Source organism: Sus scrofa, chromosome 16 (assembly GCF_054392235.1).
Source record: "Sus scrofa isolate SSC_HxYL_T2T_F1_AM1 chromosome 16, Sscrofa_HxYL_maternal_Yorkshire_Landrace_v2.0, whole genome shotgun sequence".
In the NCBI taxonomy this organism is placed as follows: domain Eukaryota; kingdom Metazoa; phylum Chordata; class Mammalia; order Artiodactyla; family Suidae; genus Sus; species Sus scrofa.
Window position 1 is genome coordinate 27940128 of NC_139398.1, and position 27385 is coordinate 27967512.

Below are 27385 nucleotides of genomic sequence, written 5' to 3' on the forward strand. Positions count from 1 at the left end.
TGGCTACAAGTCTGTACTTTGTGTGGTGGCTGAGAGCCCTCTGGAGGGCAGGGTAGGCTTACATAAAGCTGGCTCTAAATTACAAGTAGTCCTGGGGCTGCTTCTGGCCCACTGGTGGGTGAGCCAGATTCCTGCTTAGCTGGCTGCACAAGCCAGGTGGTTCAGGGCTGGTGCCAGCCTGTTGATGCCAGGTCTTTGTATCACTCTCTGCATGACTCAGGTGGTTTACGGCAGACACCAGCCTTGGTGGCTAATGAGCCTCCAGAGCTAAGAAAGTAGAGGAAGAATTCCAAAATGTCACTTGCCAGCACCACTGTTATAGCGGTAGAATGACCTCCCAAAAGTGGCTGCAGATGGTTTCTAGTTGCCTTGTGCCTCTCTAAGGGCTCTCCAAAGTTCAAGTAAGTCTAACCAAGGCTCTTTACAAACTACTACCTCTGTGCTAGGGCACAGAGTAAGATTTTAACAACACACATTAAGTATAGTATCTGTTTCCTATTGCCTGCCAGCTCTCTCAACATTAAGTTCCATTGTTTTTCAAAGCCAAAATTTGTGGAGGAATGTATTCTCCAGTTCAGGACACCCAGGCTGGAGAGCCTGATGTCGAACTCAGACACCCCACTCTTGTGGGCAGGACCTCTGATTGTGATACTCCTCCTGTCTGTGGATTGCTAACCCTGGAGGTGTAAGTCCTGACTATATTGTTTTGGCTCCTCCTATGCATCTCATTGTGGTTCCTCATGTCTTAAATTGTGGAAAATCTTTTCTGCTAGTCTTTAGGCTATTATCATAGATTGTTGCATCAGAAGTAGTTGTAATTTTGATATATCTTTTGAAGATATGTGATCAGAGTCGTCGTCCTCCACTTTCACCACTTCCCGTCTTTATTGAATTATTTTATTAGTTCTAACTATTTTTGGTGGAGTTTTTCGGGTTTTTTAATATATGTCATTTGAAAACAGTGACAGTTTTACTTTTTTTCCTTTCCAGTTGGATGCCTTAATATGTTGAATAAGGTGATAAAACTCCCTCTTTTGTTATGTGGTCTAGAAAGAATTCAGAAACCTCACTAAACCCTGTGTGCATTGTAGTATGTATCTTAATTGGAGATCAGCAAACCTGGTTGCATTAATGTAAGAAAGAATAAAATATTCTACTAGTATAAACTGCAGGTAGAAGTCTAAGCTAAGGGCCAGAGTAGATACTCAAATTCTTTATAGTGCTAATGGTATCTGAGGTCTGAGAAAGTTAATCCTCAAAAAGTTAATTTTCTAATGACTAAGATACCTTATCAGGTATCTGACAAGGTGCAACAACTCTGGAAACTTCAGGAATCAGTGTATTGGAGTTAGGGGCTGATGTTAAGATCTCAGAAGATTTTTAAATTAAAATTAAACAGCATAAGTATATGCAAGAGGAGCCCAGGATGAGTGCCATAAGAATACATAATTTTACCCTTGTAGCCTTAGAATAATAAAAGTGCCTGAAACCACAGGGAAGAGAGGAACAGTCTTTTTGTAGAAGCATGTAAGTTTTGTTTTTTTAATTATTAGAGGATAGTTCATTTACAGAGTTGTGTTTCAGGTGTATATCGCAAAGAAATCAGCTATACCTATATATCATTCCTTTTTAAATTATTTTCCCATATAGATTATTACACAGTATTGAGTAGATTTCCCTCTGCTTTACAGTAGGACCTTGCTTATTGTCTATTTTATATATAGTAGTGTGTATATATTAATCCCAACATCCTAATTGAAGGCATTCCCCCCACCCACATTTCCCCTTGGTAACCATAAGTTTAGTTTTGAAATGTTTGAGTCTGTTTCTATTTTGTAAATATTTTGTATCATTCGTTAGATTCCACATTCTAGTCATCTCATATGATACTTGTCTTTCTCTGTCTGATTTACTTCACTTGGTATGATAACCTCTAGGTCCATCCATATTGCTGAAAATGTCATTAATTCATTTTCCATGGTTGGGTAGTATTTCGTTGTGTGTGTTTCTGTGTGTATGTAAAATCTTTATTCCTCTGTCTATGGGCACATTCAGGTTGCTTCCATGTCTTGGCTATCATAAATACTACTGCAACGAACACTGAGGGGCATGATTTCTTTTCAAATTATGCTTTTCTTCAGAAATACACCCAGGGGTGGGATTGTTTAATTGTTTGGAAGTTCTACATTTAATTTTTTAAAGGAACATCTATACTATTCTCTATGGTGGTTGAAAAAGCTTACATTCTACAAACAGTGTAGGAGAGTTGCTTCTCTCTACACCCTATCCAGCACTTACTATTTTGTGGACTGTTTGTTTTGGCCATTCCTGTGGCATGAAGAAGTTCCCAGGCCAGGGATCAAACCTATACCATGGCTCAAGGTAGAGCCACATCAGTGACAAGACCAGATTTTTAGTTTAATATTGGCCATTCTGAGTGGTGTGAGATGATAATTCACTGTAGTTTGATTTGCATTTCTCTAATAATTAGTGACATTGAGAATCTTTTCATGTGCTTTTTGGCCATCTGTCTATCTTCTATGGAGAAACATCTATTTAGATCTTCTGGCCATTTTTTTTTTAAGTGTGGCGATTTTACAATGTTGTGCAAATTTCTGCTGTGCAGAAAAGTGGCTGTCATATTATACATTTGTTTCAGTATTATCCATCATGATCTATCTCAGGAGATGGGATATATTTCTCTGTTCTATACAGTAGGACCTTGTTGTTTATTCATTCTAAATGTAATTATCTGCATCTGCTAACCCCAAACTCCAGTCCATTTCACTCCCTTCCTCCTCCCCCTTGGCAACCACGTTTGTTCTCTATGTTTACGAGTCTTTTGTTCTGTTAGATAGGTTCATTTGTGCCATATTTTAGATTCCATATATAAGTGATATCATATGGTGTCTGACTTACTTCACTTAATATGAGGATCTCTAGCTGCATTCATGTTACTGCAAATGGCATTTTTTCATTCTTTTTTAAGGCTGAGTAGAATTCTATTTTTTTTTGTGCATATGCATATAATTTTTTTTTTTCCTTAGGTAGGGCAGGTCCAGTGGCATTTGGAAGTTCCAGGCTAGGGGTCAAATCAGAGCTGCAGCTGCTGTTCTATACCACAGGCATAGCAAACAGATCTGAGCAACATCTACCACCTACACCACAGGTTGTGGCAACACCGGATCCTTAACCCACTGAGCGAGGCCAGGTATCAAACTTGCATCCTCATGGATATTAATAAGGTTATTAACCCACTGAGCCACAATGGGAACTGTACCACATTTTCTTAATCCATTCATCTGTCAATGGACATTTAAGTTGATTTATGTTTTGTCTATTGTAAATAGTGATTCAGAGAACATAGGTATGCAAGTATCTTTTGAATTATACTTTTGTCCAGATAGACAGCCAAGAATGGGATTGCTGGATCACAGGGTAATTCTATATTTAGTTATCTGAGGAAACTCCATATTGTTTTCCACAGTGGTCATATCAGTTAACATTCCCACCAAGATTGAAGGAAGGTTCCCTTTTCTCCATAGTCTCTTAGGCATTAGTTAACTTGTAGACTTGATTAATGAAGGCCATTCTAACGGATAGAGGTGGTACATCATTGTAGTTTTGATTTGTGTTTCTGTAATAATTAGTAAAAAAGTTGAACATTTTTCATGTGCCTAGTGGCCATCCTTATGCCTTCTTTGAAGAAATATCTGTTTGTCTTTTGCCCAATTTTCAATTGGGCGGGTTATTTTTAGTTACTGAGTTCTGTGAATTGTTTGTATATTTTGGACAGTAAGCCCTTACCAGTTGCATGATTTGCAAGTATTTTCTCCCATTCTGTAGGAGAATGTTTTGTTTATGGTTTCCTTTGCCATACAAATGCTTGTCAGTTTGGTTAGGTCCAGTTTTTTTGGGTTTTTTTTGTTTGTTTGTTTGTTTTTTCTTAATTTCTATTGCCTTGGGAGACTAACCTGAAGAAAAAATTTGTATCCTTTATGTCAGAATATTTTGTCTTATGTTCTCTTCTAGGAGTTTATGGTGTCTTATGTTTAAGACTTTAAGCTATTTTAAGTTTATTATTGTTCATGGTGTGAGGGCATGTTCTGGTTTCATTGATTTACATGCAGCTGTCCAGTTTTCCCAGCACCACTTGCTGAAGAGACTGTATTTTCCCATTTTATATTACTGCCTCCCTTGTTAAAGATTAATTGACCTTGAGTGTCTTGGTTTATTTCTGGATTCTCTATTCAGTTCCACTGATCTGTATGTCTGTTTTTGTACTAATACCACAGTGCTTTGACTAATATAGTTTTGTAATATATTCTGAAGTCTAGGAAGGTTATGCTTCTGCTTTTTTTCCTCCCCTTAGGATTGCTTTGGCAATTCTGAGTCTTTATGGTTCCATATACATTTTTGGATTATTTGTTCTAATCCTGTGAAAAATGTCATGGGTAACTTGATGGGGATCTCATTAAATCTGAAGATTGCTTTGGCTGGTATGGCCATTTTAACAATAATAATTCTTCCAATCCAGGAGTATGGAATATCTTCTATTTCTTTGAATCTGCTGTAATTTCTTTTACTAATGTTTTATGGTTTGTACTGTATATATCTTCCATCTCCTTGGTCAAGTTTATTCCTAAGTATTTTTTTGGTGTGATTTTAAAAGGTAGTGTATTTTTATATTCCTTTTCTAATGCAACTGATTTCTGAATGTTAATTTTATGTTGTTACTCTCCTGAATTCACTTATCACATTGAGTAGTTCTTGGGTAGAGTCCTTTGGGTTTTCTATAAATAGTATCATGTCATCTGCCTATTGTGACAATTTCACCTCTTTTATTTATTTTTTTGTTTTTCTGGTTCCTGTGGCTAGGACTTCCAATACCATGTTGAATAGAAGTGGTTAGAGTGGGCATCCTTGTCTGGTTCCAGATTTTACCTAGAAGAATTTCAGCTGTTCACAATTAAATATCATATTGGCTATGGGTTTTTCTTACACGGTTTTTATTATGTTGATATGTTCCATCTATAACCATTTTGGTAAGAGTCTTTATCATGAATGGATATTGGATTGTGTCAAATGCTTTTTTGCATCTATTGAGATGGTCATGTGGTTTTTGACTTCTCTATTGTTAATGTGGTGTATGGCATTGCATATGTTGAGAGTCTTTGTGAAGCTTGGGATGAATCCCACTTGGTTGTGATATGATCTTTTGGGGGGGGTGTTTTTGGATTTGGTTGGCAAAAAAATGTTGTTGAATTTTTGCATCTATATTCCTCAAAGATATTGGCCTTTTTTGCAAGTATTTATCTTATTTCTGTTAGTACTTTTTGTATTTGGGTATTCCTATTAGCTTAATTGATGTAGAAAGTGTAATATCCTCGTTTGAGTTGATCTTTTAATCATTAAATAGTGTCCTTCTTTATCATGATGACCTTCGTTTTTAAGTCTACTTTTCTGATAAGAGTATTGCCACTTTCATTCACATGAAATAACTTTTTATATCCCCTCACTTTCAATCTATGTCTGTCCTTTGCTCTAATGGATCTCTTGCAGGCAGCATTTTGAAGGCTCCTGTATTTGTGAGTTTTTTTGTTTTTTTGCTTTTTACCCAGTCTGCCACTCTATGGCTTTTGATTGAAGCATTCAGTCCATTGATATTTTAGGTAATTATTGATAAGTATGTATTTATTGCCGTTCGAAACCTTGTTTTCTGGTCGATTCTGTGTTTCTCCTTTGTTGCTTTCTTTGTTTTTCTTGTGGTTGAATTATTTCTTTTCATTTATGTTTGTGTCCTATTCTTTTTTTGTGTGTGAATATATTTGTTTTTGAGTTCTTGCCCTGTTTTACAAATATGTGACTCTCTTCCTCTATCTGCTTGCTTTAGGCTGATAGTCATAAACTCAAACATATTCTAAAAAATTACAGATTTTATTACTCTCCCTCCCCACTTTTTTGATTTTGATGTCCTTTTTTTACATGCTTATATGTGTCCTTTCGCTGTTTCTTGTGCCTATCATCTCTTTAACAAATAGTTTTTTTTTTTTTAATCTGTATACTGCTTATTCAAGTGATTACTTTCCAGTCGTGATTTTCTCAATCCTATTATCTTCTTTCTTCTTTCCTATTTAGAGGAGACCTTTCAATAGTTATTTTAGGATAAGTTTAATACTGCTCTATTCTTTTAGTTTTTGCTTTTCTGAGAAATTCTTTATTTTGCCTTCTATTATAAATGAAAATATTTCTGGGTATTCTAGGTTAAATTTTTTCCTTGTTTAATAACTTTGACTACATGTTGCTACTGTCTTCTGTCCTGTAGTGTTTTTTCAGAGAAAACTGCTTATAGCCTTATGAGGGTTCCCTTATAATTAACTCCTTTGTTTTTTTTTTTCGTTTTCACTTGATGCCCTTAGAATCCTCTCTGTATCTTTAGCTTTTACCATTTTTATTATAATATGGCTTGGTGTAGGTCTGTTTGATTCAACTTGATTGCAGTGCTTTGTGCTTCCTGTATTTGAATATCTGTTTCCTTCTTTAGATTTGGAAAATTTTCAGCAATAATTTCTTCAAATATATTTTCAATCCTCTTTTCTTTTTCTTCTCCTTCTGGAATACTTATTACATGCAAATTAGCCCTGCTTTGTGTTATTCCATAGATCTCTTACGCTGCTTTCATTTGGTTTTCTGTGTGCTCTCCGGATTGAGTGATTTCCTTTCTAACTTTCAAGTCACTTATTTGATTCTCTGCATTATTCATTCTCCTATTCAATGCCTTTACCTCCGCTTTTGTCTCTGCAAATAAATTTTCTAATTTCTCTCATCTTTACAGTTTCTAGTCCTTTTTTTAAAGTAATCTGCATTACTATTTATATCCATTCTTAATCCTTCAGTGTTTCCATTACCTCCTTTTAGAACTTGGTATCTATTAGACTGCAGAGGTCTGTTGCATTGCTTGTTCCTTCAGGGGAATTCTCCTGTTCTTTTAACTGAGAGTGGTTCTGATGCCTCTTCATTTTGCCTATACTTTTCTTATTCTGTGAGTTTAGGGGAAATAATTATCTACTGTGATCTTGAGGGGATCTTTATATGAGGGACCATTCCTGTGTAGCTTGTAAGGGCTCACTTTTTTTTTTTTTTTTTTTTTTTTTTTTTTTTTTTTTTGCGTGAGGGCTGATTTTGGATTGGGTGCTTTCTGTCCTTTCCTCAGTGTGTGCAGCCTGTTATCCCCTTGATAAGGGTGTGTATAGATTCATGTGCTTCCAGAGAGGTGGAAGCAAGTGGCAGTGCTTCCAGGCAGCACTTTGAAGTAGCAGCAACAGCATGGTGTGTGTGCATTCCAGGGAGGTGTGGGCAATGGACATCTCTTGATTACAGGGCTCTCCACAGTTGCAACCCCTGTGATGACTTGGGAAGCAGCCAGTGCCTGGTCACAGGACCTTCAGTGGTGGTGGGCCACACTCACCTCTACAAAGATTTGCACCTGTTCCCCTTAGCCCATGCAAGAGGCACCCCGCCACCTGAAACCCAGCTTACACAGATAAATAAGTTCCTATGGATGTCCTGCCATCCTTTGTGTGCTCCCAACAGTGGTGCCTTGCATCTGTAGTGGACGCATGCCTCCTTCTGCACTCCCTTGCTGTGGCACACTATACCCTAGCCCCCTCAAGCTGTTTGCACACAGCTAACCCTAGTTCTCTCCCTGGCTCTGGCCACCAATCCAAGCCTCATGCCCAGCCCCCACCCTAGTATTTGAGTCTGTGTTGTGCTAGACAGTGGTGTTTGTAGTCTGTGTGGCCCTCCTCTGGCCAGCTGCTATAGTTCTCTCTGTGAGGCTCTCCTTCCTGGCTGATCTCCCAGCTAGTTACGTGGCCTCCAGTATGCAGATTCCTGTCCTCTTTCACAGCTCCCTCTCAAGAGTACAGGTCTTGATTCTTTTTTTCTTGTTGATCTTTTTTTTTTTCCCTACCCACTTATGTGATGATTTTCTTGCCATTTTTGGAAGTCTGGGGTCTTCTGCCAGCACTCAGTGGATGTTCTATGAGAATCATTTTACATGTGGATTTTTTTATGTGTGTTTGTGGGAGAAGGTGTGTATCTTTTAAAGATTAATCCCTTTTCAGTCACTTCATTTGCAAAAACTTTCTCATTCTATGGTATTTCTTTTCATTTTTTAAATGCTTTCCTTTGCTGTGCAAAGTCTTTTAAAGTTTAATTAGGTCCCATTTGGTCCCATTTTTTGGTTTTTATTTTCATTGTGCTAAGAGGTGGATCAAAAAAGATAGTTCTGCAATTTATATCAAAGAATGTTCTGCTTATTTTTTCCTTTAAGTGTTTTATGGTATCTGGCCTTACATTTAGTACTTTAATCCATTTTGAGTTTATTTTTGTGTATGGTCTTAGAAAGTGTTCTAATTTTATTGCTTTACAGGTAGCTCTCCAATTTTCCCAGCACCATTTATTGAAGAGATTGAGACAGATGAGGTTTTAAAATTGATTAAGGTGATCTCTTTATAAATATACTGTGCTATTTTAGTTGGATGATAGTGAATTAACTAAGTCTATTTTCCCTGACCAGCAGTGTGAATGAGCTATGGGGACAAACTGCATAGCTTTAAATAAACACATTAGCTTAGGTTATGTATATTTTCTCAATCTAGTTTTGAGACTTCCTCTCTGGTTTTTACTTCTCCTCAGACTATATACCCATCTAGTTAAGCCCTAATCTATAAACCATAAGCATTTAAATAGCTATCTAACCTATATACCTTTACTGAGTCTGTATACCAGTATCAAAAATCTTACTATATTGCATAGTTAATTGATTTATATCATGAAATATTGAGAGATTCAAAATCTCTGCTTAATAAGTAAGTGGGATAGAAGAAACAAATGCCAAAAATCAGGAATTACAGAGGGGGCATCACTATTGATGTTACAGAAATTGTGGGATTTTTGTGAATAATATTTTGCAAAAAAATTTGAAATATATATAGAGCAATGTGAGTTACAAAACTTACTAAAGGACTTAAATAGACCTATTACAAGTAAAAAAGGAATTGAATCAAACTTTTTTAACAAAAGACTGAGAGCAAATGTGTTTTCTGTAGACCTCTACCGAAAACACGTAAATATGACACCAATCCTTCACACACTCTTTAGAAAATAGAGGAGGAAAATGTTTTCCCATGCCTTCCAACCAGTATTAGTCTTAACAAAAAGTAGACAAAGATACTACACAAAAATTTTTGGTCAATCTATCATGAGCATGGACACACAAATATTCTAAGAACAAGCCATTCAGTAATGTATAAAAGGCTAATCAATTTATTCCAAGAATGCAAATTTAACATCTTAAAATTAATATAGTACCTTACATTAATAGGATAAATGACTTTAAAAATGATCATTTCGATATATGCAACAAAAAATTTGTTAAAATCTGCATCCATTAATGACACATATTCTTAGCAAATGAAAACTAAAAAACTTCCTCAACATAATAAAAAGAATTGTACCAAATCCCCACAGCTTACGTGAAACTTACTGATAAAACTGTGTACTTTTCTTTAAGACCTTCACTACTTATATTCTACTTTGTCTAGAAATTTGATCAGATGAAATAAAGAATTCAAAAAGATAGAAATTAGAAATTAATGTTATCTACTTTAGAAAATAAATAGTCCTGTCTTTAATTTCCAATTACATGATGGTTATTGTAGAAAACAAAAGGAATTCACAATAAAACTAAGAACTGAAACAATTTGAGGAATGTTTCATAGTGAAGATCAATATAAAATTATTTCTATATCCTAGCAATAAACCTAAAAAGAAAATGAAAAATGGTGTTTCTATTCACTGTTCTATTCACAGTGGTGTTAAGAGACAAAGTAAGTACCTATAGATCTATCATTAAGTTCAGTCTCGCCTATTACATATCTCCTTACATACAGCAGTAGTGGCTGGTACCTGTAATAACAATAGTGATTGAATCTGTAAAACACCTTCTCATGAACCTAATCAACATATATTAGCAGCTTGAACTTCTGTGAGTGAGGTTTATGAAACTGTTAATAGAATTTTCTTTGTTCTGATATCTGATGTGTGATCAGCCTGTCTGTGAATGTTATGAAAAGACTGAACTTGTACTCCTTCCCACTCGTCTAGGGTAGAGTTCAGTTATAGAGTGTAGCAGGGAAGGAGGGGAGAGATAGGAGGACGAGAGGGAAATAAGGGAAAAGGGGGGAGTGGGGGCAATATGCTATCAGTGTTGATTAATTCAGAAATACTTGAGGCAAAGGAAGGATGAAGACAATACAAACAACAAAAAATGACCCTAAAAAATCAATCAATTCATAGAAAAGTAATTAAAAACTGATTATTTTATATTCTAGTTTTATTAAATATTCTAGTTTTATTACACTTTAGTTGAAGCCCTGAGAACTGTCCCTGTGCTATTTACTCCACTTATTCAGCTTATGGACCTAGAGCCCAAGCTTCTGAAGATAAGTTAATTTTTACTTGGTTTTTTCCCCCCAGGGTTGAACTGTTCCTATCCCATTTTTACTGAGTATGCATGGACATTTAGTCACACATATACAAAGTAACACATGTACTTAAAATCCATAGTGTTATAATATAGCAAAAAAAATTATAGTCATTCACTTTGCTTTCCAAAATTCACTTTGGTAGAAATTCACAATTGCTGACTTATTTACGTATCTAACATATGTTTGGAAACATGGAAAATTTAGTTATTGCCCACTGACTTTGAAGCTTAACATATTTATTCATCACTGGTGTACACTTTGTCAAGTGGTGACCATACTGTCTTTTTTTTATATCAAATTTCAGAAGATACTCTATAACGTAATTCACTCTGAGATATCTCCTTGGAACAAAATTTCAGAAGTTGCATCCAGGATATATAATAAAATGACAATGAATTCAAAATAAAATATTAAATAATTTTTAAATAAGAGAGCTAGCAAGGATGTAAAATACCAGTAAGACATAAGAATCTAGGAATCTTACTAATTGTAGAAGGAAGTAATATTTTGGGAACCAGGAAGTACAGAAACCTGTACCAGTAGAAATAATTGACTCTACTGAGGGAATATTTTCACTTACAGTGAGAAATGGCATTTCCATAACTAAAAAAACTTGACTCAGATCTAAAAACACATAATTTTTTGACCTTCAAAGACAAATTCTCAGGAGAAAAAAAATTCATACACTAGATTTGGGCTTCTCATATGTACCACTCAATGCACAAAGAAAATGAACCCAGTTCTACAGCTGTTGAGCAAATGTCTGGCTAAGAGAAACATAAACCATTTTTGCTCAAATACTGAGGTGATGTATAGAAATTCTAAAGCTGCAGAAACTAAGTACATATAGAATTTTTTTTTCATCTAAACAAAAGGAAGGTAATCTAAGAAACTCAGGAATGCATAAAAATTGAAATTGTGGTATAAATACCATATTCATTAATTATAGAAAAATAATATTTTAAAAAATAGAAATATTATAGACATAGTAATACAAAATCTGAAACAATCCTAATATTTTCAGATAAGTAGTAGTGAATTATAATATTTCTGATCTGATTTTTCTTATTAAAGAAAAATGATTAAATTTTAAATATAATTCAAAACTAATAAAAGAGAACTCTAATATTTTGATATATTTTTCTCACCATTATTTTCTAATTTTTTTAGATTTTTTTTTTTGGTAGTTAAATTCTGCTCCTTTGAGCTCTATCAAATATGGAGATATCTTGGGAAATTACTTTTTTTTTTTTATTATTATTTTCCCACTGTACAGCAAGGGGGTCAGGTCATCCTTAGATGTATACATTGCAGTTACAGTTTTTTCCCCCACCCTTTCTTCTGTTGCGACATGAGTATCTAGACATAGTTCTCAATGCTATTCAGCAGGATCTCCTTATAAATCTATTCTAGGTTGTGTCTGATAAGCCCAAGCTCCCGAACCCTCCCACTCCCTCCCCCTCCCATCAGGCAACCACAAGTCTCTTCTCCAAGTCCATGATTTTCTCTTCTGAGGAGATGTTCATTTGTGCTGGATATTAGATTCCAGTTATAAGTGATATCATATGGTATTTGTCTTTGTCTTTCTGGCTCATTTCACTCAGTATGAGATTCTCTAGTTCCATCCATGTTGCTGCAAATGGCATTATGTCATCCTTTTTTATGGCTGAGTAGTATTCCATTGTGTATATATACCACCTCTTCCGAATCCAATCATCTGTCGATGGACATTTGGGTTGTTTCCATGTCCTGGCTATTGTGAATAGGGCTGCAATGAACATGTGGGTGCATGTGTCTCTTTTAAGTAGAGCTTTGTCCGGATAGATGCCCAAGAGTGGGATTGCAGGGTCATATGGAAGTTCTATGTATAGATTTCTAAGGTATCTCCAAACTGTTCTCCATAGTGGCTGTACCAGTTTACATTCCCACCAGCAGTGCAGGAGGGTTCCCTTTTCTCCACAGCCCCTCCAGCACTTGTTATTTGTGGATTTATTAATGATGGCCATTCTGACTGGTGTGAGGTGGTATCTCATGGTAGTTTTGATTTGCATTTCTCTTATAATCAGCGATGTTGAGCATTTTTTCATGTGTTTGTTGGCCATCTGTATGTCTTCCTTGGAGAAATGTCTATTCAGGTCTTTTGCCCATTTTTCCATTGATTGATTGGCTTTTTTGCTGTTGAGTTGTGTAAGTTGCTTATATATTCTAGAGATTAAGTCCTTGTCAGTTGCATCATTTGAAACTATTTTCTCCCATTCTGTAAGTTGTCTTTTTGTTTTCTTTTTGGTTTCCTTTGCTGTGCAAAAGCTTTTCAGTTTGATGAGGTCCCATGGGTTTATTTTTGCTCTAATTTCTATTGCTTTGGGAGACTGACCTGAGAAAATGTTCATGATGTTGATGTCAGAGAGTGTTTTGCCTATGTTTTCTTCTAGGAGTTTGATGGTGTCCTGTCGTATATTTAAGTCTTTCAGCCATTTGGAGTTTATTTTTGTGCATGGTGTGAGGGTGTGTTCTAGTTTCATTGCTTTGCATGTAGCTGTGCAGGTTTCCCAGCAATGCTTGCTGAATAGACTTTCTTTTTCCCATTTGATGTTCTTGCCTCCCTTTTCAAAGATTAATTGACCATAGGTGTCAGGGTTTATTTCCGGATTCTCTATTCTGTTCCATTGGTCTGTCTGTCTGTTTTGATACCAGTACCACACTGTTTTGATGACTGTGGCTTTGTAGTATTTCTTGAAGTCTGGGAGAGTTATGCCTCCTGCTTGGTTTTTGTTTCTCAGGATTGCTTTGGCGATTCTGGGTCTTTTGTGGTTCCATATAAATGTTTGGATTGTTTGTTCTAGTTCTGTGAACAATGTCATGGGTAATTTGATAGGGATTGCATTGAATCTGTAGATTGCTTTGGGTAGGATGGCCATTTTCACAATATTGATTTTTCCAATCCAGGAACATGGAATATCTTTCCATTTCTTTACATCTTCTTTGATTTCTTTGATTAAAGTTTTATAGTTCTCGGCATATAGGTCCTTTACCTCTTTGGTCAGGTGTATTCTGAGGTATTTGATTTTGTGAGGTACAATTTTAAAAGGTATCATTTTTTTGTATTCCTTTTCTAATATTTCATTGCTGGTATACAGAAATGCAACTGACTTCTGAATGTTAATCTTATATCCTGCCACTTTGCTGAATTTATTAATCAGTTCAAGGAGTTTTGGGGTTGAGTCCTTAGGTTTTTCTAGGTATAGTATCATATCATCTGCATACAGTGACAGTTTGATCTCTTCTCTTCCTATATGGATGCCTTTTATTTCTTTTGTTTGTCTAATTGCTGTGGCTAAGACTTCCAAAACTATGTTGAAGAGCAGTGGTGAGAGTGGGCATCCCTGTCTTGTTCCAGATTTGAGTGAGAAGGCTTTCAGTTTTTCCCCATTGAGTATTATATTTGCTGTGGGTTTATCATAAATGGCTTTGATTATATTCAGGAATGTTCCCTCTATACCCACTTTGGTGAGGGGCTTGATCATGAATGGATGTTGGACTTTGTCAAATGCTTTTTCTGCGTCTATTGAGATGATCATATGATTTTTGACCTTTTTTTTGTTAATGTGGTGTATGATGTTGATTGATTTGCGTATGTTGAACCATCCTTGTGAACCTGGGATGAACCCAACCTGGTCATGGTGTATAATTTTTTTGATATGTTGTTGGATTCGGTTGGCTAAGATTTTGTTGAGAATTTTTGCATCTATATTCATCAATGATATTGGCCAATGGTTTTCTTTTTTGGTGGTATCTCTGTCTGGTTTTGGAATGAGGGTGATGGTGGCCTCATAGAATGTCTTTGGGAGTATTCCTTCTTCTTCAACCTTTTGAAAGAGTTTCAGGAGGATGGGCACCAATTCCTCTTTATATGTTTGATAAAATTCACCTGTGAAGCCATCTGGTCCTGGACTTTTATTTGTAGGGAGTGATTTTATGACCTCTTCAATTTCATTTCTAGTGATCGGTCTGTTCAGTTGGTCTGTTTCTGCTTGATTCAGTTTTGGCAGGCTGTAAGATTCTAGAAAATTGTCCATTTCTTCCAGATTGTCAAACTTGTTGCCATACAGTTGTTCATAGTATTCTCTTATGGTTTTTTGTATTTCTGCTGTATCCGTTGTGATTTCTCCTTTTTCATTTATAATTTTGGTTATTTGGGTTCTTTTCTCTCCTCTTTGTAGTGAGTCTGGCCAGGGGTTTGTCAATTTTGTTCACCTTTTCAAAGAACCAGCTCTTGGTTTTATTAATTTTCTCTATTGTTTTTTGAGTCTCTATTTTATTGATTTCTTCTTTGATCTTTATAATTTCCTTCCTTCTGCTGACTTTAGGACTTTTTTGTTCTTCTTTTTCTAATTCGTTTATGTGGAGGGTTAAGTTGTCAATTTGGGATCTTTCTTCTTTTTTGAGAAAGGCCTGGATTGCTATAAATTTCCCTCTGAGCACTGCTTTTGCAGCATCCCATAGATTTTGAGAGGTTGTGTCTTCATTATCATTTGTTTCAAGGTAGTTTTTAATTTCCTTCTTGATTTCCTCATTGACCCATTGGTTTTTTAGTAGCATGTTGTTTAGTCTCCATGGAGTAGGTTTTTTCTCTTTGCTTTTCCCATGGTTGATTTCTAATTTCATGGCATTGTGGTCAGAGAAGATACTTGAGATAATTTCTACGCTCCTAAATTTATTGAGATTCGCTTTGTGTCCCAATATGTGGTCGATTCTTGAGAATGTTCCATGAGCATTTGAGAAGAATGTGTATTCTGCTTTTTTTGGATGTAGTGTCCTGAAGATATCAATTAAGTCTAACTTTTCTATTGTTTCCTTTAGGATCTCTGTTGCTTTATTGGTTTTCTGTCTAGAGGATCTGTCCATTGATGTGAGGGGGGTATTTAGGTCTCCTACTATGATTGTATTCTCATCAATATCTCCCTTTATGTCTGTTAATATTTGTTGTGTGTATCTGGGTGCTCCTGTATTTGGGGCATATATGTTGACAATAGTAACATCCTCTCCTTGGATGGATCCCTTAATCATTAAATAGTGTCCTTCTTTGTCTTTCTTTATGTCTTTTGTTTTAAAGTCTATTTTGTCTGATATGAGCGTTGCGACTCCTGCTTTTCTGTCATGTCTATTGGCATGAAATACTTTTCCCCAGCCTTTCACTTTCAATCTATATGTATCTTTTGTCCTAAGGTGAGTTTCTTGTAGGCAGCATATTGAAGGTTTTTGCCGTTTTATCCACTCAGCCATTCTGTGTCTTTTGATTGGGGCATTCAGTCCATTGACATTTAAGGTGATAATTGATAGATGATTATTTATTGCCATTTGAACCTTGTGTTCCAGTTGATTCTATGGTTCTCCATTTTTTTTTTTTTTTTTTTTTTTGGTTGGATGGTCTCCTGTTATTATCTGCTTGAGTGTTTTTTTTTTTTCATTTTTTGCAAATGCAATATTTGGTTTTGGCTTGTGATTGCCCTGTTTTTTAAGTATGCTAACCCCTTCCCATAATTGTGTGTTTTAGCCTGATGGTCCTGTAAGTTCAACCACTTCATTACTATATTAAAATTAAGAAGAGAGACATACATATAAACAAAAAAGGTTATTTACCTCCTGACATCCCTTGCCCACATTTTATGGTTTTGATGACTCTTTTTTATTTTTTTCTTTTTAATTTTATTTTGTTTGAAGCATGTTCATGATTAAATCTGTATGCTGGCTTATTTGAGTGACTTCTCTCTGATTGCAGTTTCCTCAATCCTAGTTCTTCCTCTTCTTCTTCTTCTTCTTTTTTTTTTTTTCTTTTCTTTTTTCTTCCCTTTCCTTCCTTTCTTTTTGGTTTAGAGAAGCCCTTTCAATATTTCCTTTAACCTGGGTTTTGTGTTGCTGTATTCTTTAAGTTTTTGTTTGTTGGGAAAAATTTTTATTTCCCCTTCTATTTTAAATGATATTCTTGCTGGATAGAGTATTCTAGGTTGCATATTTTTTCCTTTTAGCGCTTTAAATATCTCTTTCCATTCCCTCCTGGCCTGTAGTGTTTCTGTAGAGAAATCAGCTGATATTCTTATGGGGGTTCCCTTGTAGGTAACATTCTGTTTTTCTCTTGCTGCCTTGAGGATCCTCTCTTTATCACTAACTTTTGCCATTTTTATTATGATGTGTCTTGGTGTGGGTCTGTTTGGGTTCAGTTTGTTTGGGGCCCTCTGTGCTTCTTGTATCTTGAGTCCAGTATCCTTTAGATTTTGGAAGTTTCCAGCAATAATTTCTTCAAATATATTTTCCATTCCCTTATCTTTTTCTACTCCTTCTGGAATTCCTATTATGCATAGATTGGCCTGCTTTATATTATCCCATAGGTCTCTTATATTGCTTTCCAGTTTTTTGATTCGGTTTTCTGTCTGTTGACTGGATTGAGTGATTTCCATTATTCTATCTTCCATATCACTGATTCGTTCTTCTGCATTATTCATTCTGGTTTTTACTGCCCCTAGTTCAGTTTGCATCTCTGCAAATGAATGTTCCAGTTTTTCTTGGCTCCTCCTTATATTTTCTAGTTCCTTTCTGAGGGTATCTGCATTACTGTTCATATCTTCTCTTAATTCCTTCAGTATTTTCACTATTTCTCTTTTGAACTCCAGGTCTGTCAGACTGCCGAGATCTGTTTCATTGTTGACTGTTTTAGGTGAGTGCTCCTGTTGGTTTGACTGGGGGTGGTTTCTCAGCTTCTTCATCTTGCTTGTTGTTTTCTTTCTCCTGAGGGAGTTGTACTCTCCGTGATCAGGCAGTGTTTGCCTTGTCACTGCCGTGGAATATTTCCTGAGGGCTGGCGTTGTTGGTCAATCTTTTTTGAGGCAGTGTGGCTTTTCTGGAGTGTTGATGGGGCTAACAGTGTTTCTTTGAAGCAAAGGAGGACTTCCTGAGGGCAGACAGGACTGAGAGGTCCACACCGCGATGGTAGCAGATTTCTCCTGGCCATGCAGAGCTTGCTCTGGTGTTTTTAGGCTGTGGGATTCTTGCAGGGGGTTGGCGGTGTTGGGCAGCTGCTTTTTAGGGGTGCATCACCCCCTGGGGGCTGGAGCAGCTATCTGGGGCACTGAGAACCTGAGAGGCTCTTCCCTAGGGCAGCCCAACTCAGAAGGACAGCCTGAGAATGTAGGCGGATCTTTTCACAGTCTGGCTGAGCTTGTTGCAGCTTTTCTGGGCTGCAGGGGGTCCTGCCTGGAGCTGGCAGTCCTATGCAGCTGGTCCACTAGAGCATCCCCTGGGGGCTTGGACGGGTAGCAGGGCCGTTGGAAACCGAAGAGGCTCCTCCCCGGGGCAACCCGACTCAGAAAAACCGTCCGAGAATTAGGCCGATCTATTCACAGCCTGGCTAAGCTTGTTCTAGCTTTTCTAGGCTGCAGGCCTTTTCTCGGGGGCTGGTGCTGTTTGGTGCTGCTCTGCGGAAGTGTAGCCCCTCCAAAGGGCAAGCAGGCCTGTGCAGGGACAGCCCCTGCGGTGTTAGGCTTCAGGCAATTGTTGAGGCCAGCCCTCCTGGATGGCAGGCAGTCCCAGGTCCGTGAGAGCGTAGGGCGTGGCGGGGGTGGGGGGAGGGGATGCACTGGGAAGCAGAGTTTTCAGCTAGCTAGCGGGCCTGTGAGCTTGCTGTGGCGTGGGGGGTATTCTATGGGGACCCACCCCTTCTTCTCTCCCCTCCCCAGCACGGGCGCAGACCAGGCTCTTCTCCCAGGTTCCCTCTGATGTGGCTTTCCCCTTCCCCACCCCTGGAGTATTGCTCCCTTCCTCTGCGACAGCTTTGTTTTCTAGTCTCCCAGGCAGTCTCTGCCCCGTCAACTGGTTTCTAGACCTCCCAAGCAGTTTCCGCTCTGCCCCGCCCCCCTAGCCCGGGGACTAATCTCTGGAGCCGAGGTCTCGGTGCCCAGCCCCCACCCAGGTGGCGCCCCCCGGCCCTTTCTCGGGGACTAACCTTCTGTGGTGAGGTCTCGGTGCCCAGCCCCCACCCAGGCGTCCCCCGGCCCCCTCTCGGGGACTAACCTTCAGAGGCGAGGTCTCGGTGCCCAGCCCCCACCCAGGCGTCTCAATTTTTGGTGACTCTGCCCGTAGTTCAGATGGTCCGTTGGGTTCTTGATCGGCTTTTCCGTACTCCAACTTCTGCTACCCTCTTCTCTGCATCTGGAGATTCCTCCGGTTCGTTTGATCTTTCGCCCGATAGGTGACTTTCCAGGGTGCGGGATCCCTTTCTCCTCCGCAGTTCCCTTTTGGGAGCCCCCGTCTCGCTCGGATTCGCCTTCTCTCACTCTCCTCTTTTCTCCTGTTCTGCCCAATAATGTCACGAATTTCTTGCCGTTATTGGAGTTTAGGTTCCTCTGCCAGCGATTGGTTGCTGTTCTGTGCAAGTCATTTATTCTGTAGATGTGCTTTTTTTGTTGTGTTTGTGGGAGAAGGCGAGCATGTCTTCCTACTCCTCCGCCATCTTGTCCTCTTCCCGGAAATTACTTTTTTATATATTTTCAAAAATGTTTTAACATTACTATTTCTGCGTTCTAGGCCCTTGAAGGATTTTTGCTATGAAAGAAGTAATGTTGTTTTTGTATACTTTATTACTTATGCTGGTGTGTATGATAGAACAGCCACTTTTCAAACATATTGGCCCTGGAATAAAATGATCAACTATAGGCTTCCTTCTCTCTTCTGGGAAAGGCATCTATCATCAATAAAATTAAAGTACTTTTTTCAAAGGCTATGAATTTAAGCTTTTACTAAGGCCTCTTGATATCTAAAATAATTTTCTCTATTAAGAAACACTAGTCAGGGGAGTTCCTGCCTTGGCTCAGTGGTAAACGAGCCTGACTGGTATCCATGAGGACTTGGGTTCAATCCCTGGCTTCACTCAATGGGTTAAGGATCTGGTGTTGCCGTGAGCTGTGATGTAGGTCACAGACACAGCTGGGACCTGGTGTTGCTATGGCTGTGGCATAGGCCAGAAGCTGTAGCTCCAATTGGACCCCTAGCCTGGGAACCCCAATATGCCATGAGTGCAGCCCTAAAAAAGACCAAAAAATAAAACACTAGTCATAGGATTTTAAATTTTAGGACATTTTTCCTTACAGTGGAAGTTTTGCTGTAGGTCTCAGAAGACACATTGTTCTAGGCATATTTTTACTATTTACTAACCTTATAAAAATACATGTCTAGGAGTTCCCGTCATGGCGCAGTGGTTAATGAATCCGACTAGGAACCATGAGGTTGCGGGTTCAATCCCTGCCCTTGCTCAGTGTGTTAACGATCCAGCGTTGTGGTGAGCTGTGGTGTAGGTCGCAGATGGGGCTCGAATCCCGCGTTGCTGCGGCTCTGGCGTAGGCTGGTGGCTACAACTCCAATTCGACCCCTAGCCTGGGAAACCTCCATGTGCCACGGGAGCGGCCCAAGAAATGGCAAAAAGTACAAAAAAATAAATAATTAAAATAAAATAGGATAAATAAAAAGACATGTGTAATCTTTCTGAATCAAGTGTTTACCCAATAGATACAAATTAATAATTGTCTATTTTCTCATCCAGAGTGGTTGTAAGAGTGAAAGGAATTTTGAAAAACTAAACTCCCTGGAATATCAAAATGCTCCTTATTTTTATCATATTTAAGTTTTTATTCTCAAGCTTCCCTGATAAGCTCTCCCCATCTTTAAGACTCCCACTGGTTAAGTTTGGCATATATCAGAATTTTGTTCTCACCCCTTTTCTCTTTTCTACATTTAAGCCCTTAAAGCACCTTATTGCAGTATCTCTTCAGTCTACCCCAGCTGTGTTGCTATCCTTCAGGCATCTATTGTGGTAAAATCTCCCTGTACTCCAGAACCATGCATCTTGTCTGTCTTATGTTGAAGAGGCATTGTGAACTTATATGTACTTCTTTCAACTATTTCCCTAACTCAATAAATGGCACTGCCATTTTTCCAAGCTATTCACACCTCAAAACTTGAGAATTATTGTCTTCTCACTTTTTCTCATGTCTTAGCATAGTCTAGTAGCAAATCGTGTTTGTTTAAATTTCACAATAAACATTATAGTTGAGATTTTTCTCCACATGTCATATGCTACCACCCTAGCCACCCATAACATTTCATGCAGGTTTGAGCAATAACTTTTAATTGGTCTCTATCCTCCCATTTCTGGTTCCTTACAATCAATTTTTCAAAAAACAACCAAAATGCATCTTTACAAAAGTCAGTTAGATCATGTTGTTCTCTTCTTTAGGAGAGCCTCCCGACCTTCCAGCACACTGGGAATAAAAGCTAAAGTTCTTCCTATTGACCACCACAGCCTACATAATCTAGCTTCTCATCCTTAACTCTTCCACTGGGTTACTTTGCTCCAGACCTACTGTCCATCTTGCTGCTTTTTAAGCAGGCAAGGCATGCTCTGTCATTGGAGTCTTTGCATTTGTTCTTCAGACTGCCGAAAATAGTCTTCTCCAAGATACCCCTATAGTGTTCCTGATCTTTAGTTACATGTCTCTTCCCTCTTCAGAGAACTTCCCTTATCACTCACCTAAAAATATACCCTTGGTGTAAACTTTGCTTGCTTAGTAGATGAAAATTTAATAATTAGTTTTCACTCTTCCATGTGTGCAGTATCTTTATCTTGAGAGAGAATAATGAGGCGGAGAACCCGGGGAAGAGAAGGAAGAAAACTGTGAATAAAACCAGGATATTGGAACCATATCTTGTGCTGAAGAAAAATCAACCAGGAGTCAGACCAGAGGATTTTCATAGTTTTCTGACATAAATTCCATTTAAAGCTATGCTTATCTAAGCTTATGCTTTGGTGAAAGAGTTGATAATGTTGACTGGCATACACAGAATATTTAAAAAGAGCAATAATGAACTATTACTCAATTACTTCTTAGACACATGGCAGTTATACCATTTCAGCAGTGTATGGTTATATTACAAAACAGAAGATTTATATATTGAAAATATGTAATATACTTGCACTTTGGTTTTGGTTGTGATTATAAACTCATATTTTAGTTCCTGGAGAAAAACCTGAATAAAAATGTTTTTATTTACATTATACCAACAGACCCAATTTTCGTAAAACAGGATTATCATAGTATTTGATCACAAATCAAAGCAATTAGTATAGTATATATGGTGGTAAAGTAGTATAATAGTTGGCATAATTATTGTATATTGTAAGATACATAGGTGAGAATCATTAAGATAATGAAATAGCATGTGCAATTACTGTTATAATTCGTGAAAAAGCATTCTCAGATAAAAAAAAGCTTACTGCATACTCATGGCACAATCCATCAGTTGACTGACTAATGACCTTAAATAACCATGTGCTTAAACACTCTGTCACAAGCACCACAATCTAACATTGTCAAAAACATTTATTTTTGTTTGCAGTTTAGTATTGTTTATAATACTATGTTTCGTATGTAAAATATTTTGATTTTTATATAAATCACAATATGCTCACTGCCAAAGATTTAGTCTCCATCCCTGCCACCTTTACCCATTTCACCTTCCACACCTATCCCCTTTCCCACTGGTAACCATTACTTCGTTCTCTGTATCTGTTTTGTTTTGGTTGGTTTACCTTTTTTTTTTTTTTTTTTTTTTTTTTAAATAACCTATCCATGAAATCATATGGTATTTCTTTAACTATTCTACTTAGCCTGAGGGCTTATCCATGTTGTCACAAATGATAGATTTCATCTTTTTTATGTCTGAATAGTGTTTCATTGGGTATAGTGTAAATCACTGGGTATATATCTATTTTATCCAATCTGCTGATCAGTACCTAGGTGGTTTTCATACCTTGGCTGTTGTAAATAATGCTGCAATGAACATAGGAATGCATGCGTATATATATATGGATACCCAGATGTGCATATATATATATATATATATATATATATGGATATATTGGATAAATACCCAGAAGTGTAATAGCTGGATAATATGATGGTGCTATTAATTTTGTGAGGAACCTCCATAGTGGCTGCACCAACATATTCCCACCTATAGTGTATGAGTATTCACTTTTCTCCACATCCTCTCAATACTTATTTCTTGCCTTTCTGATAATATGGCCATTCTAAAAGGGGTGAAGTGAGGTCTCATTGTGGTTTTGATTTGCAATTCTTTAATAGTGATTCCAACCATCTGTATGGTTAGCCATCTGATATCTTCCTTGGAAAAATATCTATTCATTTTCTACACCTACTGAAAAATTTTTGGTTATGAGTTATTTATATATTTAGGATATCAACCTCTTTCAGATATGATGTGCAAATAGTTTTTCCCAAATATCTTTTCATTAGGTTGTCTTTTCATTAAATAGTAGTTGTCTCTGCAAATAAACTTTTGCATTTTGTAGCCCCATTTGTTGGGTTTGCTTTTGTTTCCCTTGCCAAAGCAGACATACTCAGAATGATATTGTTAAGATGGATGTCAGAGTGTGCTGCCTATATTTTCTTCTAAGAGTTTTATGGTTTCAGATATTACATTCAAGTCTTTAATTCAGTTTGAGTTCAATCTCATATGTGGTACAGGATACTAATCTAGTTCCATTCTTTTTCATGTGGCTGTCCAGTTTTATTAATATCATTTATTAGAAAGACTATAATTTCTCCTTGTATGTACTTTATTCCATTGTTAGAAATTGTCCATGCATAAATTTATTCCTAGGCTTTCAATTCTGTTCCATTGATTTATGGAACTGCCAGTCTATGTCTACCAATATAATGCTGTTTTGATTAGTATAGCTTTGTAATATTATTTGAAATCCTAGAGTGAGATACTTCTGGCTGTCATTTTTTTTTTTTCCTCTCAGGTTTGCTTTGGCTATTGAGGTTTCTTTGTGGTTCCATATAAATTATTTTTTTTTGTTCTGGTTCTGTGAAAAATGCCTTTGAAATTTGATAGGAATTACATTTAATCTATGTACCGCTTTAGGTTACACAGACATTTTAACAATACTCTTATCCATGAGCATGGTGTATTCCATTTCTTGAGTTGTTTTCAGTTTCTTTCAGCAGTGTCTTAGTGTTTTCATTGTACAAGTTTTTACCTCCTCAGTTATATTTACTACTAGGTATTCTTTTTGTTGTACCTATAAGTACGATTAATTTCTTACTGTTTGCTTGTAAATGTATAGTAATGTAACAAGTTTTAGTGTATTGGTTTTTCTACCATACAATTTTATTTATTATTTCTAGCACATTTTTAAGTGAGGTCTTCAGAGTTTTCTATATGTAAAATCATGTAATTTTCAAATAGTGATACTGCTTCCTTTCTGAATTAATTTTTTTCTTATTGTTCTGTTTAGGATTTCCAATACTACATAGAATAAAAGTGGCAATAGTCGGCGTTATTTTCATGTTCCTGATCTTAAATGAAGTTTTGTTTTTCACTGAGTATGATGTTAGTTGTGTTTTAAATATATGATCTTTATTGTGTTAAGTTACTTTTATAGCCATTTTGTTGAGAGTATTTATCATAAATGGGTGTTGAATCTGGTCAAATGCTTTTTCTGCTTTCATTCCATCCTGTAAATATTGATATGTGTTTTCATTTGCCTTCAGGTATTTGATTTCTCCGTTCATTTATTTGTTAATCCAATAGTTGTTCTGTCTCCACATTTGTGACTTTTCAGTTTTCTTCCTTTAGTTGACTTTTATTTTCATACCATTATGATCAAAAAAGATGCTAGATAGAGTTTATTCTTAAATTTATATGGGCATGTTTCATGACTCTGTTTGGTCCATCTTTGATGATGTTCCATGTGCACTTGAGAAGAATAATAGATTCCATTGCACTTGAATAGCATATGTTCTATATAAATCTATTAACACTATCTGGGTCTATCTTTCATTTAAGGCCACTATTTTCTGTGAACTTTGCATATGATGATCCATCTATTGATGTAAATGGGTTTATATAAAAAATCCCCTATGATTATTATTATATCACTATCAATTTCTCCTTTAATCCTGTTAATAGTTGTTTTATGTGTTTTAGTTCTCCTATGTCAGGTACATGTATATTAATAACTATTATATCTTCTTGATGAGTTTTCCCCTTTATTGTTACATAATGTTCATCTTTGTCTATTGCTACTTTTTTTGGCTTGATGTTGATTTTGTCTAATGATTATGGATACACTCACTTTCTTTTGGTTGCAATTTGCTTGGAGCTTTCTTTCATCCCTCCAATGTAAACTCCTGTTTTTCTTTAGAGCTGGTATGAGTCTCCTGGAAGCAGCAGGATCTTACTTTTTTTTTAATTCACTTAGTCATGCTATGTCTTGACTGGTTAATTCAATCAATTTACAATTAGCGTGATTATTGATTGATGAGGACTGTGTGTGTGTGTGTGTGTGTGTGTGTGTGTGTGTGTGTGTGTGTGTATTTAGGGCTGCACCTATGGCATTTGGAGGTTCCCAGCCTAGCAGTCAAATCATAGTTACAGTTTCTGGCCTATGCCACAGTAATGTGGGTTCCAAGCCACTTCTGCAGCCTACAACACAGCTCATGGCAATACCAGATCCTTCCTTAACCCACTGAGCAAGGCCAGGGATCAAACCTGCATCCTCGTGGATGCCAGTCAGATTTGTTTCTGCTGAGCCACAGTGGGAACGCCGATGGATGAGAACTTAGCACTTCTATTTTATCATTTGTTCTCTAGTTGCTCTATATCTGCATTGTTCCTTTGTCCTTGTATTTGTCTGCTATTTTATTTTGATCATTTTCTATGGTTTCTGTTTGTTTCATGTCTCTTCTCTAGATTCACATTTTGTGGTTACCAAGATATTTGTATAAAACATCTCACAGAAGTTCCTTTTATAACTCAGCAGGTTATGAACCAACTAGTATCCATGATGAGGATGTGGGTTCGATCCCTTGACCTTGCCCAGTGGGCTAAGGATCTGACATTGCCATGATCTGTGATGTAGGTCACAGACAAAGCTTGGATCTGGCATGGCTGTGATGGAGGCTGGAAGCTGCAACTCTGATTTGACCATAGCTTAGGAACTTCCACATATCATCGGTGTAGCCTTAAAAGCAAAAACAAAACAAAACAAAACAAAAAAAACAAACATCTCATAGGTAAAATAGCCATTATCTGCTGATAAAATATCTTCATTTACCTATCCAAGCTACATGTTTTTCGTCTTCCTTTTTAGTTTTATCAAGTTATATCTTAATGTTGAGTTCATTATGAAATTTTAGTAGCTAGTTATTTTTACTGCTTTTTTCCCCTCCTTAACCTTTATGTTATAAATAAGTATTTAACAACCTATTCTGATATAGAGTTACAATTTTATGATTATATCTATTGCCTAAGTTATTTTTTTTCTGTATTTTGCATTTTTTATTTCTGGTAGAAGCATTCCTTTCAACATTTCTTACCTGGAAAGTCTAGTGTTGATGAATTCCTCAGCTTTGCTTGCTTTGAAAACCCTTTATATCTCACCCTTGCCTGAATAACTGCTCAATAGGCTATTCTTGGCTGAAAGTTTTTATCTTCAAATATTTTGAATGTCATTCTGTGCTCTCCTGGCATGTAGAGTCTTCTAATGAGAAATATGCTGATAGCTTTATGGTGGTTCTTTCGTAGGTTACCATCCTTTTCTCTCTGGCTGTCTTAAAATTCTTTGTTATTGCCTTTTGACAATTTTAATATAATGTGTCTCAGAGAAGGTCTTTTTGTATGGAGGTAATCAGGAATTATCCTAGCTTCATGGACTTGTATATCTAGTTTCTACCTCAGGTTTGGGACATTTTCTGTTATCATTTCTATAAATATACTCTATACCCTTCTCCCTCTCTTTGCCTTCTGGGATACCTAGTATTCTAATGTTGCCCTTCCTAATAAGAGGATAGTTTTCATAGGTTTTTTTTTTTTTTTTACTTTGATTCTCTCTTCTCTTCTGCTTGTATAATTTCAAGATTTCCATCTTTGATCTCACTAATTCTCTTTTTCATGTGGTCTGTTCTATTTCCAAAAGTTTATATTGCATTGGTCATTGCATTGAGCGGGTTAGCTCCAGAATTTATTTGGATCTTTTTTAAATTTTCAATATCTTTGATAAATTATTTCTTTGGTTCACTACTTTTACTCCTGAGCTCAGTGAAGTACATTTCTGAGTCTTCTTGTAGCTCTTTGAGTTTATGGCAGCTATTTTGAATTATCAATTAGATCATAATAGTCCATACCTTTAATTTTGGTTATAATTTTCCTTTTGTGAAACCATGTTATTGTGGCCTCTTCATGTTTGATGAGTTGTTCCTCTCCTGGCACATTTGAAGCAGCGAACACCTTTCTTTTTTAGATAAAACTTTTTTTTTTTTAATTCTAATTCATCAAGCTAGCAATTAGCAGTCTTTCTTTTGTTCTTCAGTAGGTGGCAGTATAGCACAAATTTTGTTTGTCTTACTTGTGCTGCCTCTGAATTATATTTCAGAATGGGTACATTCCACCCTCTACCACCTCTTTCAGAGGTGTTGCCTGGAACCCTTGCTGTCACTGCTTATTCCTCTGGAATCATAGTGTCTTGCTGCTGCCAGTGTTGCCACCTGGGGCACCAGAGTCACTGTATCCAGAGTCTGCTGTGTCACAGGCTCCACTACTGCAGGGAAAACCAGGGTGTCTCTGCCATGACCAAAATTGGGTTTTGGGTTTGTGAGCATCACCACTGGAGGTGGGGAAGGTTGAAATTGGAAATGCCTCCAAGGCTGGAGGGATGAGTGTTCATGCCCCGCTGCCACCTGGCTCACTGTAGCCACAGA

At 37.0% G+C, this 27385-nt stretch overlaps 1 long non-coding RNA gene across 4 annotated transcripts in view; it reads left to right on the forward strand.

The window, feature by feature from the left end:
• Positions 1-27385, forward strand: part of LOC110257293 (uncharacterized) — a 135468-nt gene that overhangs the window by 17450 nt on the left and 90633 nt on the right. The window contains exon 3 of one of the 4 annotated variants that reach the window (XR_002339717.2): positions 21213-21299. The exons of the other annotated variants lie outside the window; for them this stretch is intronic. This is a non-coding gene — a long non-coding RNA (uncharacterized LOC110257293). Of the gene's footprint in view, positions 1-21212; positions 21300-27385 lie in introns of those variants that run through there. 4 annotated transcript variants of the gene reach the window in all.